Below are 12,652 nucleotides of genomic sequence, written 5' to 3'. Positions count from 1 at the left end.
CATAGGTTCCATCCCTGACCCCGGAACTTAATCATGCTGTGAAGGTGGCCAAAAAAGAAAGAAAGAAAAAAAAGAAGATGGTATTGTTCTGATTCGACAAGGTCTGCATTTTAAAGAGGATTCTTTTCCTTACCTAGGAAAAATATTGTCAAAGTATTAATGATCATCCAGAGTTTTGTTTTCATAAATGTCTTAATTTTTTTAAAAATCTGAGAATAAGTATGATTTAAATGGTTTATTTCATTAGCTTTTAATGGGGCCATGAGTGCAACACTTGCCCTAGGAACTGTATGCCCACATTATTTTAATTATTTTTCATTAACCTCCCAACTTCTCATCTCCAGATTCATGAACCATTACTATTAAATCTCTTTCTGGTTGTCAAATATCAAACCTTTAAGTTATGGCTCTCCACTCTTCATTTTTCAGATGTATCTAAATGAAAGTACACTCCTCATACCACCTCAGCAACAGTAGGAACAAATATTTATTGTCTGTATAGAATATGTGGGTCATTGCCCGAGGCTCTCCAGGGTTTTCAGTCCATAGAATTTAACCATTTTAGGAGTTCCCATCATAGCTCAGTGGTTAACAAATCTGACTAGCATCCATGAGGATGAAGGTTCGATCCCTGCACTTGCTCAGTGGTTTAAGGATCTGATGTTGCCATGAGCTGTGGTGTAGGTTGCAGACATGGCTTGGATCCTGTGTGGCTGTGGCTGTGGCCATGGCATAGGCCAGCAGCCCAGCTCCGATTTGACCCCTAGCCTGGGAATTTCCATATGCTGAGAGTGTGGCCCCAAAAAGCAAAAAAAAAAAAAAAGAGAATTTAACCATTTTTATCTTTAGTTCTTTCATCTCTGTGGGAACTAGCTCTGTACCTTGAAAAGAGTGAAGAATCCATAAATATTTGTTAAAGAAATGTTATTAATCTTTATGGAAAATACATAATGAATGCTTACTATATGCCAGAAACTGCACTAAGCACTCTGCATATATTAGCTTATTATTATTATTATTATTTGTCTTTTTAGGGCTACACCCATGGCATATGGAAGTTTCCAGGCTAGGGGTCAAATTGGAGCTATAGCTGCCAGCCTATGCCACAGCCACAGCAACACCAGATCCCAGCTGTGTCTGCGACCTATATCACAGCTCATGGCAACACCAGATCCTTAACCCACTGAGAGAGGCCAGGGATCGAACCTGTGTCCTCATGAATACTAGTTGGGTTTGTTACCACTGAGCCGCAACTGGAACTCCATGTTAGCTTTTTTTTTTTTTAAATTATTGACTATAGTCGATGTACAGTATGTTATAGGTGTATAATATAGTGATTCACAATTTTTAAAAGTTGTACTCCATTTATAGTATGACAAACTATTGGCTATATGCCTTGTATTGTACAATATATCCTTGTAGCTTATTTTATACAACATATTAGCTTATTGAAATATTTTTCTCTAGCCTGCTGGGCATCTAATGAAAGGTAGGTAGAAATACTTGAGAGAGTCACTTCTCAAATAAAACTAACCCTAACCCTAACCCTCACTAGATGAAGGCTTTTCTTTTCCCCATTTGTCCCTCCTGCCTGAAATGTGTATGCAATGCCTGGAAAGCATCTGCCACCTTATGACCACCAAGAATGATGGCCCAGGAAACCAGAGGAGCCCCATCTTGAACAATTTTCTTGAGCCCCTCTGTCAGGTGAGGTCTGCCTAGCTCAAGACTTTTTATCTTCCAAGATAAAACTCTCACTCATTTCAGCCATTGTTTTCAGTCTTTGCTACCTGCAATCCTAACTGATACCTAACTGATGGCATTGAGTGCTACTATGTATCAGGCACTGTTCTGGGTGATTAAGATACATTCACTCATTTAATGGGAAATTAACCCAGTGTTTTTATTTATTTTGCTCTTTTGTTTTCATGTATAAGAAACAGTCCTCTTTGTCAATGTACATGACTGTCTTTCCTAAAATAACATGTTGGACATCTTAAAAACTCTTCTCTAAATTTTCACCAGTTATAAATCAGTGATGAAGCGCAAAGGCTTTGGAGTCAATCAGCTCGGGAGTGACTCCTGGTTTTCCCCAGAGTGTGGTCTTGGGCAAGGTGGTTAGCCTCTCTAAAGCTTGCTTTCCTCATCTACATAAGAGAGTTTACTAGCAGTACCTATTCCATTTTAGGTTTTCCATTTTAGAGAGAATTCAGCGCCTGGAATCCAGTAGCTCCCAATAAACATGAGCTATCTGGTGGTCTTTTTTTCACTCTTCCACTGACAGCAAAGAGAAGCCTAACTCAGCCCCATAAAATCAGGCACATCACGGTTGCATTCATCAGAATGCACAGTCCATCTCTTATTTTCTCCTTAAGGTAAGAAAACGCACCCAAGTGCAGTCAGGTTTGGACAGTGAACCCTGAAGTACCAGTGACTTGATAGTAACATAAACTGCCTGAAGTCTTTGAGGTAAGTAGCAGATAGTTTATGAATAACCTCAGAGTCATGCCACAGATTTGGAAAGTGCAGAGTTAGTATGATTAATTTGGTCTGTTTTAATTGTATTACATATGATATAGTCAATAGTGCTAAAGAATTTGCCAATTGTAATTAAATTTGCAGTTTAATTTCTTCATGATTACCTTTTAGTCAGTGAATGAAATATAGGTATCTTGGGAGTTCCCATCTTGGCACAGTGGAAACGAATCCGACTAGGAACCATGAGGTTGTGAGTTTGATCCCTGGCCTCACTCAGTGGGTTAAGGATCCAGTGTTGCCGTGAGCTGTGGTGTAGGTCGCGGACACGGCTCGGATCTGGCATTGCTATCTATGGCTGTGGCTGTGGCTCCAGTTCGACCCCTAGCTTGGGAACCTCCATATGCTGAGGGGGCAGCCCTAAAAAGACAAAAGACAAAAAAAAAAAAAGAACTACTTTGGATGCAGTTTAGGTTGGAGCAGAGAAGGAAGAATGATGCTGTATTTGGCACAGTATTTATTGACATAAGTTATCTGTGTACTAATATGTCATATGTGGCTTAGGTAACTATAAGCTATCGAATAATATTTGTTGTATGCAATCAGTGTATGCAAAGATACTTTTCTTGATCTTGCAATGTTTGGATAGACTAACTGCCCCCATTCCAACCTTTAATATATGTCTTTTTAATTTGGAATTTTTTACCAAAATGTGAGGTATTTTGGGTAAAATGTGAACTGTAAATTACATCTTGGTAAATGTAAAAAGATCTGACACTTGAAAGAGGATATGTTGTTCGCTATACAACAGAACTGTTTAACTTTCTTTGTACATGAAAAGGTCAGTCATAGTATGACCCTTTATACTTCCAATGGGCAAAACATTATCTTCCCTTCCTTTGACAAATGCAAGGTACAGTTAAGGAGTGAGGAGGAAAGGAAGAAAAAGTAGGCAGGAGAACAGAAAGCAAAAGAAAAGTGAAAGAAGTGTTTGGAGAAGGGAGGAAAATGTACTTACCTGAACAATGATATCCTGCACCATTTTTGACCACAGAATAAATATTTGTAGATATTGATTTCCCAATGCAAAATGACAAAGGTCAAAGGCAGGTTAAGCAAAACATTTAAATTGCAAGCCAAATTTAGATCTAAAAAACGGACAATGCATATAGATAGGGAATATCATCCCCCTTCACTTTATATTAAATAAAAATTGAACCAGAGCTTTTAGGAGTTTTAAAACCCATTCCCTAGTGGTAAAGTGTTTTGCACACATTTGGAATGCTAGAGCATATTCGGTAATGAAGCTCAAAGAAATTTCAGTGACATATGAGGCAATAAAAATTTATCAGCTACTGGCTAGCTCAGTAAGTAAAGGATTTTTCTATTTCATTCTTTCAAAGTTGTGGCACTCGTAGCAAGATGATGCTGGAAAGAGAATGATTTGTCAATAACATTCTCCAGCAGTGCAAATCTCCCTGACAAATAAATGCTTTAAGTTATTTACGTCAGAATTAGGGAAGTTCCCTTCATGGCTCAGCAGTTAATGAACCCAACTAGGATCCATGAGGATGTGGGTTCAATCCATGGCCTCGATCAGTGGGTTGGGGATCCGGCTTGCTGTAGGTCATAGACTCGGCTCCAATCCCTCATTGCTGTGACTGTGGCATAGACCAGCGGCTGTAGCTCTAATTCGACCCCTAGCCTGGGAACCTCCATATGCCATGGGTGCAGCCCTAAAAAGGAAACAAAGAAAGGAAGGAAGGAAGGAAAGAAAGGAAGGAAGGAAGGAAAGAAAGGAAGGAAGGAAGGAAGGAAGAGGGGGGTTTTCCTCTCCTCTCTCCAAAACCGCAAGCACACAGTAAAACCATATTATTTCAAACTCTAATAACTCAGGTCATCATATATTTTACTCAAATCAGAGTTGGGCTGAAATTTACCACTATGTAATTTAAGATGGAAAGGTCTGCTAAGCAAAATCACAGCAGCACATTGAATCTACTTCAAAAAGCAAATATTTTTAGAGATTTTAGCTAATTAATTATTTAGAAGTATATGCTGATAATTATAGATTAGTTGCCTTGATCCTTAAAACAACATTGTACTTCCGCTTATTATAGTTACAATATGTCATTAAAATAAATAAAACTCGGAGTTCCCGTTGTGACTCAGTGGTTAACAAATCTGACTAGGAACCATGAGGTTGCGGGTTTGATCCCTGGCCCACTCAGTGGGTTAAGGATCCGGCGTTGCCGTGAGCTGTGGTGTAGGTCACAGACCCGGCTCAGATCCCGCTTTGCTGTGGCTCTGGCTTAGGCTGGCAGCAACAGCTCCGATTAGACCCCTAGCCTGGGAACCTCCATATGCCACAGGAGTGGCCCTAGAGGAGGCAAAAAGGCAAAAACAAACAAACAAACAAACAAAACTCCATTAAGAAATTTCTGACAGTTTTGACCAATGTATAAATTAATATTTCATGAGAAATAATGTTGCTTTAACCTTTCCACTTTCTCAAAGTGGTTTTCATCCAGGTTGTTATACTGAGTGAAGTTTTACTATGAATTTTAAGGCATGAACAAAAATCATTGATTAAATCATCTATATCATCCCAGAATTCAAAGATACCTCAGTATTAGGAAATTTATTTAGGGTTTCCTTTGCTGTGCGGAAACCTTGAAGTTGAATTAAGTCCCATTTGTTTGTTTTTGCTTTTACTGTCATTACTCCAAGAGGTGGATCTGAGAAGATGTTGCTGTCGTTTATGTTGGAGAGTGTTTGGCCTTTGTTTTCCTCTAAGAGTTGTATAGTATCTGGCCTTATATCTAGGTCATCTAATCTATTTTGAGTATACTTTTGTGTGTGGTGTTAGGGAGTGTTCTAATTTCATTCTTTTACATGTGGCTGTCCAGTTTTCTCAGCACCACTTATTGAACAGGCTGTCTTTTCTCCATTGTATATTCTTGCCTCTTTTGTAGTAGATTAGTTGACTGTAGGTGCCTGGGTTTAATTCTGAGCTTTCTATCCTGTTCCACTGATCTATATTTCTGTCTTTGTGCCAGTGCCATATGGTTTTGATCACTGTAGCTTTGTTGTATAGTCTGAAGTCAGGGAGCCTGATTCCTCCAGCTCCATTTTCCTTTTTCAGGATGTCTTTGGCTATTCTTGGTCTTTTTTGCTTCCAAACAAACTTTAAAATATTTTGTTTGAGTTCTGTGAAAAATGTCCTTGGTAATTTGACAGGGATTGCATTGAATCTTTAGATTGCCTTGGGTAGTATAGTCATTTTGATAATATTGGCTCTTCCAATCCAAGAGCATGGTATGTCTTTCCATCTGTTTGTGTCATCTTTGAATTCTTTCATCAGCGTCTTACAGTTTTCAGAGTACAGATCTTTTGTCTCTTTAGGTAGGTTTATTTTAAGGGATGAACATGAATCATTGATTAAATCATCTCTATCATCCCAGAATTCAAAGATACTTCAAAATTAGGAAGTTTATTATTGTAATATGCCACATTAAACAATGATAATATCTCAGTAGATGCAGAAAGTAATTGCATCAAATGATACTCTTAATAACAAGAGGTTTTAGCAATTTAATAAGAATAAAAAAGAATTCTGTGACCTGATAAAACTGATCAAAAACCTGCAGCAAACATTATTATTATTATTATTATTATTTTGTCTTTTTGGCATTTTTTGCGCTGCTCTAGTGGCACATGGAGGTTCCCAGGCTAGGGGTCTAATAGGAGCTGTAGCTGCTGGCCTAAGCCAGAGCCATAGCAACGAGGAATCCGAGCCGCGTCTGCACCCTACACCACAGCTCATGGCAACGCCGGATCCCCAACCCACTGAGCAAGGCCAGGGATGGAACTTGCAAACTCATGGTTCCTACTCAGATTCATTAACCACTGAGCCATGATGGGAACTCCGCAAACATTATTCTTAATGATAGAATTTTAGAAGCCATTTCTATGAAATAAGAAATAAGAAATAAGAAAAAGAGTCTTATTCTTACCTTTATTACTTAGTATTATTTATTATTGTATTGATGGTCTTACTAATGCAATAGCTCAAGAAAATGGAAAAAAAAGAATTAGAATGAAAGGGAAAAATTATTCTTATTTGTACATTATATTATTATATTTTCTTCACAGAAAACTCAAGAGAATTCTAACTATTAGAAGAGAGTTACCTTCCTATTCACCCAGTAATAACCTGTTAGAATATAGGAAAAAAAATGCTACTTGTAATAAGAACAAAAAAGTATAGGTGGCCAAATAATAAATCTAATTTTTAAATGTACAAAACCTTTAAGAAAAGCATTTTAGGTATTGAAAGACCTAAGTAAATAGAAAAATATACTATGGTCATGTTGGAGAAGACTTAAATGGTAAACATCTCACTTCTCTCTCCATTAATTTATAAATTAAAATAAATTCCAATAAATGAGGAAAGTAAAACTTGACTAGCTTATCCTATAATTCACACAAAAGAGCAGCAGGCCAAAGCTGACCAAGACTATTTTGAAAAACAAGACAAAGGAAGATGGATTTTTTTTCCTGGTAGGTAGATTGTTATGAACTCTACTATCTAATTGTTGTAATTTTAAAATTTATTTTTATTTATTTATTTTTGTCTTTTTCTAGGGCTGCACTCATGGCATATGGAGGTTCCCAGGCCTAGGGGTCTAATGGGAGCTGTAGCCACTGGCCTATGCCAGAGCCATAGCAACGCAGGATCTGAGCCGGGTCTGCAACCTACACCACAGCTCACAGCAACGCCGGATCCTTAACCCACTGAGCAAGGCCAGGGATCGACCCCAAAACCTCATGGTTCCCAGTCAGATTCGTTAACCACTGAGCCATGACGGGAACTCCACTGTTATAATTTTTATAATTAACATGGGGTGTTACTGGCCAGGGCTAAATAGTCTAATGGATCAGAATAAAGCACCCCATACAACACATGTATAGGAACACTGACATTTTGTATTACAAAGCATTAGAAATATGTTGGACTAGTCAATAAATGGTGCTGGGAAAATTAGAAATTTATTTGAAACAAAAAAATAAAGTGGATTCTTCCTGTCTTATACAGAATTAAATTCCAGGTGAATTAAAAATCTATATGTGAAAGAGCAAAATTATAAATCTTTTAGAAGAAAATATAAGTGAATCTATTTATGACTTCATTGTAGGAGAATATTTCAAACACAATAGCTCAACTCATAAAGATTGGTAAACTCACCTACTGTAAAATCACAAAAACCTTTTATTCAACAAAAGACATGCTAAACAAAGTGGAAGAAGATATCACACACAGCAAGAATATAATCTCTGGAGTTCCTGTTGTGGCTCAGTGGTATGAACCCGACTAGTATTCATGAGGACTCAGGTTCGATCCTTGGCCTCGTTCTGTGGGTTAAGGATCTGGTGTTGCTGTGAGCTATAGTATAGATTGAAGATGTGGCTAGGATCTGGTGTGGCTGTGGCTGTGACCGGTGGCTACAGCTCCAATTCCACCTCTAGCCTGGGAACTTCCCTGTGCCAAGGGTGCAGCTCTAAAAAGACAAACAAACAAACAAACAAAAAGGAATATAATCTCTATGCATAAATCTGGCAAGGGATCAATATCTTGAACACAAAAAAACTTCTTGAAATCAGTACGAAAAAACATACAACCTAGTTTTTTTTTTTTTTTTTTTTTTTTAAAGATTAGAATAGGGCATACTACCAAGAGGAAATCTGAATTACCAAGAGATAAATGTTAAAGTGTTTATCCCAAGAAATGTGAATTAAATCAGAGAAATACCATTTCCTAGTCATCACACTAGTACAAATTTAGAAGTATAATAATATCAAATATTGGCTAGTATATAGAGAAATGGGAATTCTCAAACACTCCCCTCCACCAAAGGCAACACGTTTTTGTTAGCAAAGAGTCAGGGGTAAAATCTGAGGTTCATGGGACACTTCAGTAGCCCTAGAATTCTACAAGATAATCCTTATTTTTAGCTTAAGCTAGCTGGAAAGGATTTCATGTAGTTGCAGTAAAAATGGTGTTAAAACTAAGGTTACAAATCAGTTTTTTGCTTGCATTCGTGGATTAACTATTTTTGGAAAATCATAATGAGTTTGAATCAATTGTATTTGATAAGAGTAATGAAAATGATATTGTCTGCTTGTTCCTTAAATGTGATTATTTATTCATGCATGCATGCATATTCATTATTCATATTCCCTCATCAGACCTGAGTGCTTCACTATACTAGAGGCAAGGTTGTAGGAGTACAACCTCGTGGGAGACTTCAGATTTAATCTGAAACAATTAGAAAAATTATTATACATATTTTAATGTTAGATGCCTTAGTCTTAGGCTGTAAGAATTAAAAAACTCAATTTGAAGTGGCTGAAATGATAGGGGAAACTGTTATCACATAGATCCGGGAGTGAGAGGTCGGTAGGACTGGGTGCAGGAAGGTACAGCCAGGCTCTGCTTTGCATCTTGGAAATGTTCGTGGCTCTGCCTGCATTGACTTTGTCTGCAGGCTTCTCTCCAAGTTCTGAGATGGCAGTTCCTTCCTTGTGTTCCACGAGAGAGAGAAAATCTCTCTTCTAACCTGGGAATAAAATTCCTGCCCTTCATTTGATGACATCACCTGAGGTTACATGTACATCTCTGGAACATTAGCAGTAGCCAAGGGAAGATCATGCACTGAATCAGTTACTGGGATTACCAGGTTTGGTTAAGAACTGTGGTTCTTAAACTTTACTGGGATTCAGAATCACCTGGGGAGCCTCACCGCCAACATTTCTAGTTTACATACTACGTTGAGGCCAGGATGCAAGAATTTGCATTGCTAACAAGTTCCGGATGATTCTAATGCTGTTTGTCTGGGGTCCACACTTTGAGAATCACTAGCTTAGACAAATCATGGTCTATCCAAGTTGCTAAAGAGGGGGGTCAGCTCCCCTGAGTCACATGGGCTATGTGTATGAGGGGTGAATATCTAACCAAAGTCCGAGGCTTTGTTCAAAAGGAGGAAGGTTGAAATGAAAGATTGAAAGTCAACCAGGAGTTCCTGTTGTGGCTCAGTGGTTAACAAACCCGAGGAGCATCCATGAGGACACAGGTTTGATCCCTGGCCTCACTTAGTGGGTTAAGGATCCGGCGTTGCCGTGAGCTGTGTAGGTCTCAGATGTGGCTCAGATCCTGCATTGCTGTGGCTCTGGTGTAGGCCAGCAGCTACAGGTCCGATTGGACCCCTAGCCTGGGAACCTCCATATGCCACAGGTGTGGCCCTAAAAAGACCAAAAAGAAAAAAAAAAAAAAGTCAACCGACAGTGTCTCCTGCATATGTTTAAGCAATGTCTTATAGACTTTATAGATTTATAGACTTTATAGATTATTAAGGATGCAAAGTACAAGAGTGATCTTGGAGGACATGATAACATTATAAGAACAAAACTATCAGTTCAAGATTACACTATAGTTTAATCATTTAACTGAAAATGATTAAAATTAACTATTTTTAAAAAAATTTTATTTTTGTTTTTTGGCTGCACCTGTGGCATATGGAAGTTCCTGGGCCAGGAATCAAATCCGTGCCGCAACTGAGACCTATGCCACATCTGTGGCAAAGCCGGATCCTTAACCCTCTGCACCACAGTGGAAACTCCCATAATCAGTTTTTAATCAACAAGGATTCAAGATGTGAGGTTTCTAAGGAAGATGAACACGGAGCTGGATTAAGTCTCTATGTAGAACAGTTGCTCTGCTTTCTGGATCACCTCTCCCTCTGGTTTACTGAGTAATTCTTGTCTGTACAAGGCTAGTGGGTAACTGCTAGAGCAGGGCTACAGAACAATTTGCTTAAATTTTTCACATGGTTGTTTTTCATGAGGGCACCTTTTTGTAGGTGAGGATGTGAAAATGGAATGCTTAATTTCTCAAATTTTTTTTGGATCAGTTGTATGTGCACCTATTACCCAAAGCAGTGTAAAAAAAAAAAATTAGTGTTTCCAGAATAACTGGTGCCAAGAGATGCTATGAGGTATGGTAAGAATAAGAAATCTACAAGTAAATAAGTTTAGGAGACATGACTTTTCATATGCACACTAAAGTATGAAAAGCTCATAAAAGTTCTCTATTGATGAAACCTAATTTATTTTAACTCAACACTTCTCAAGGTTATTTGATTACCCTTTTGAATCCCTTTTGTACAACACTTAGTAATAGACTGCAGGCATTCTGTCATGTGAAACAGACTTTAAGAAAATGTTGAACACGTACAGCAGAAATTGGCACATTGTGAATCAACTATACTTTAGCAAAAAATAAAAATAAAAGAATATATTAAAGAAATGTTGAGCAAAACTACATTAAAACACTGTCAAAGAAAATTTCAGTTTCCATTGGTAACCACTTTCTCAAACTTCTCTCTAAAAGTGAATCACTCTGATGACTAATAGAAAGGCACCATAGCCAAAGTCAATTTCCTGATATTCCACACATAGCATGATTAAGCCATGGGCAAATGCAATAAAATAATTCTCATATGACCTCCCTGCTAATTCCTATTCTGTTACACTTGAACAAAATGTGGGCTCTGTGATGCTTTATACACAACAGATGCTTAAATATTTTTAAAGGTGGTACACAGCTGAGGAATATAATCACGAACACACAAAGTTTTATGTGTAATCAGCCAAGCATTCTGATTGACGAGGGTTTTAGCGACTTGCAGACAACTCTTTGAGGAACCTGAATGAATTATTTGAGGTGCCGGATCTCCAATATTGTTTATTTCTAATTTTATTCGGTTCAAGTTCCTCAACACTTGCTGGATGGATGCCTATGAGTCAAGGCTCTGTACTCTTTCTAGTTTAATACTTTAGTGTTGAGAACTTTCATAATATTTTAGATTTTTAAGATTGTTTAAAAAAATCTTACCCTCAGTAATTTCATTATAGGCTAAATGAATTAAAACCTAGTGATGCCAAATGTATGCTTTTATGACTAATCTCATTCAATACCTGCATTTACTCATGTTTTACTTAGTTCCAAAAGCTATTTGAAGAGGCATCTCATTCGGTGCATTATAAGAGTCCCTCCTTCCCACTAGCCTCCCTTTGAGGCCTGTAAAATGTTAGGATACTTTAGGGCCCCAACTTTTCCTCCTAAGGTGTTTACTTTCTTTTTTAAAAGTAGTTTCTTCATTTTTCTTGCTCATCCATAACTAGCACATGAAGCCTTGTAGTTGTGTAAATGAAAGAGCAAAAATCTGCAATTATGATAAAAATCTGTACTTAAATTGAAAGCAGTTAGTTATCAAAGACAAATGGGTGCAGGCTCCTGCCCCAGAATGAATCTGCTCAATATTGACATAGTGAATTGTCCTGAGGAGATTAAACCGCAACTAGAAAAGCAGGCAGAGGAACAGTGAGTGACAGGGGCTTTATGGGGGGGCAGTGCCTCCCAGGGGGAGAGTTCATCTTCTTACTCAAAGAGACGCCTTCAGGGATCATGTAACTTGAATTCCCTGTGAATTCAGTGTCATCTTAGCTTGACCAGCTCTGGAAGAACATATTAACCTCCGCTTGTGATTTTCAGAAAACCATTCTAATTTAGCAAGTAATTAAGGGTCACATGCAGGATAAAGAGCTAGATAATCTTGGATTACCCACAGGAAGCTTTGTCTCCAAGGCAACCCCCGATGGAGGAGTTGTTAATTCGAAGGCCAGTCGGTTAATGAACTGGGAATGGTAGCTGGCTCTCAGACTGGTGGAAGCAGGGAAATGGAAATAATGATTATATTGCTATTGAAGGGTTCAGTGATAGAAAATAAATGTTTCAGAAGCCAGCGGAGGCAAAACATTTAGAGAAAGGATATAATTGTCACTGTGCTGTTAGACCAAGCCTACGGATCCAAAAATGAGCTTATCTTGAATTCAAGGTATGCCAATCTTTATTTATGAATTTTAGCCTCGTCTCCAGCTGAATCCTCTGGTTTCAGTGCTTTCTATGACCTAATTACCCCACAGCCTCATTTTTCCAGAGGGGCAGCCTCAGTAACCACACACGGCTGGGAGAGTGGCCCAAGGGACCTTTGGAAGAAGAGACAAAAAGTGGCATTGTCCACCAGGGTCTTTGATATCTCACACTGGGCTGAAAAAT

This window comes from Phacochoerus africanus, chromosome 2 (genome assembly GCF_016906955.1).
Source record: "Phacochoerus africanus isolate WHEZ1 chromosome 2, ROS_Pafr_v1, whole genome shotgun sequence".
Lineage (NCBI taxonomy): Eukaryota > Metazoa > Chordata > Mammalia > Artiodactyla > Suidae > Phacochoerus > Phacochoerus africanus.
Note: the sequence above shows the minus strand (reverse complement) of the source record.